Genomic DNA, 2,509 nt, shown 5'->3' with positions numbered 1-2,509 from the left:
CATGGGGGATTCTGACGTAAACAGTCTGGTCTGCTGAGGGGCTTCCCCATTTTGTAGACAGTTAAAGCAAATATCGCAGCTCTTGACACAGAAAATGAGAAATAAGATAAAGCATCTTTCAAAAAAGTATACTTCTGAACAGAGCTATAAAGTGTCTTTAGCATAAAGACACATGCTCAAATAACGTATGCAGTAATATATGAGGTCTTTAAGGTCATCATCAGTGCATAAGCCTAAATGCAACTATCCTTTTATCTGGTAGTTTTCAGAATGATTCTAAAAAATAAAGTGCATCAAGAACACAGAACAGAAATCTCCTTCCTCCCCCTTCCCCAGCCCCGAAAATTCCCTTTCACATACTCCAAAACAGAGAAAAAAACAAACACACACTTAACAGTGGCTCAAACACTCAGAACATTCCATTGTCAGTCCATTTCCCTTTTTAGTCTAATTTTGCATCTGAGATTTCCAGATTAAAATTTCCAAATGAGCAAGCATTTTAACAGGCTCAATGTTAATTTAGGCAGAGCTCTGGTTAACTGTAATCCACTTAAAGATGGCTTGCAAAACTTCATCTCCTTTATAAATAAACCATGCTTTAGAAACTTAAAAGACAAACACCGGGACCATATATTGTTCAGATCAAGGCACAAAACAAATCTTCAGAGAAAAATGAGTCTAATGCTGTAAGAAAGTTAAAATTTTCTTCTACTTTTCTGGGGAGTAGCTATAAATAATCTTGATTCAAAAGGCAGTTTTTCTTCCCATATTAAGCTTCTTTGAGGCTAGTCAGAACTACCCAAAGGAAAAAAAAATTCGACTTTTGGACAGCCAGGCCAGTACAATCCAGCAACTGTTTAAAGTAAACAGAAAGCATGGTGTTCTATAAACTCTCTTAAAAAAAAAAAAGCCGTTTCCAAAGTCTTATCTGATCCTCCTTAAGAAGGCTTATTCCACCTGAGGCAATTGCAGCAAAAGAAGAGCTCCGGGTTTCCTTTAAGGCACAGGCAGCGTCATTCACATTCAGCTGAAAACCGAGACTACTCTATCCTTTGAAATTGACCAACAGTGGCCGCAGTTGGGTTTTCATGTTAGCTACAGCTGGAGACAGGCAGAGGTGGCGGCAGAGGAGGCAGAAAAGGAACTCCAGCAGGGACCTCCTGCGCTGTCCCCAGCTCCTCAAGGCAGTAGTCCCAGGCAGGGCAGGCATCCTCCCAAGCCAGGGCGCTTCCAGCAATGCCCTCTCTCTTTAGGCAACATCTGCTCGGTCCCTTCGCCCGCGGAGCGCTCCGGGCGCGCAGCTCTCTATCACTTCGCTGCTACGCCCTCCCGTGACTTTACTTCGCAGTCATCTTTTCTTTGACTCCTTGCCTCTTCTCAGAGCCGGCGAGCTGTTTCAGGGGGAGGTACCTAGAGGCCGAGAGGCTGCAGTGCAACAGCTTGGTGGTGACATCAGCGCAAATCAGACCCACTGGGGAGAGGGGCAGCTCGAGTTCAGAGATCGCCGAAAGCTCACCACCTAGTTCAAAATAGGAAGGGATAGGAAGGGCTTGCAGAGGCAGAATCTGACACCAGGAACTCCGCAAAGAAATCATTCTGTGAACGTCTGGTGATCGCGCTCATTTGAATATTAAATGGAGAGGAAAAGAGATACACAGGTCCCTATCCTTCAGTTGAAAGCACAGTCTCTTACACTGCAGTTGCAGACTCTGTTTAAGTAGTATCTGCCCTGCGAAGTGCGGATCGCTTTGAAGTAGTGTTGTGTCATTCCTTTTTAAAACCCAAGTTCGAGTCTGTTTTCCAGAGTAAATTATTCCTATGGCAGGGAGCCCTGAGCACCGCTGACATGAATATTAGTAGTTACTAATAACCATGCAGTCCTCTTGAGGTTAAGGCAAGGCCCAGACAAAGATCAAGGGCAGTAAGTGACTCCAGATATTTCCTAAACAAAATCACATGCACAGATTTTTAACTATTGAACACTCTTTGAAAATACTATTTGAAAATAAATCCAGCGAGCCAAGCCTTAACCTTTTTGGAAAAAAATTAATAGCTTTATTTAAATAAAAGAAAGTCTATCCATCTTTTATTTTATAAAATAAGCAACGCTGCCAGAATAACAGATAGATTTACAAGTGAGGGCAGATTATTTTTTCTCAATCTTGCAAAATAATCATTTGAACATAGATAAAATTGCACTGACCCCAAGTGAAGAAGGCACCTGTAATAAAAACAACTTTATATGTTCTCTGGCGCTTTTACAGAAAAGATGTGGGAGAGAACTTTTGTACCTTTAATAAGAAAATATTATTCCAATATTATTTTTATAAACCTAAAAATTAAAAAAATCTATCCATAACCAGAACTCTGTAAGTAACATATCCACTCAACAATTATTAGATAGAACTCAGTATGTGGTCATGAAGTTGGAAAAAATATATACATAGCCATCCATAAAGAAAAAAAAGTGTGTGTGTGTGTGTGTGTGTGTGTATATATATATATATAT

The 2,509-nt window shown here is 40.7% G+C and overlaps 1 protein-coding gene across 1 annotated transcript in view; it reads right to left on the bottom strand.

The window, feature by feature from the left end:
- The window catches only part of LOC102889885 (dystonin), a 401,789-nt gene that overhangs the window by 78,864 nt on the left and 320,416 nt on the right, over positions 1-2,509 (bottom strand). The window lies entirely within an intron of this gene.

Source organism: Pteropus alecto, unplaced genomic scaffold (genome assembly GCF_000325575.1).
Source record: "Pteropus alecto unplaced genomic scaffold, ASM32557v1 scaffold7, whole genome shotgun sequence".
NCBI lineage: Eukaryota > Metazoa > Chordata > Mammalia > Chiroptera > Pteropodidae > Pteropus > Pteropus alecto.
The sequence above is the reverse complement of the archived record's forward strand: the minus strand, read 5'-3'. Positions and strand labels throughout refer to the sequence as shown.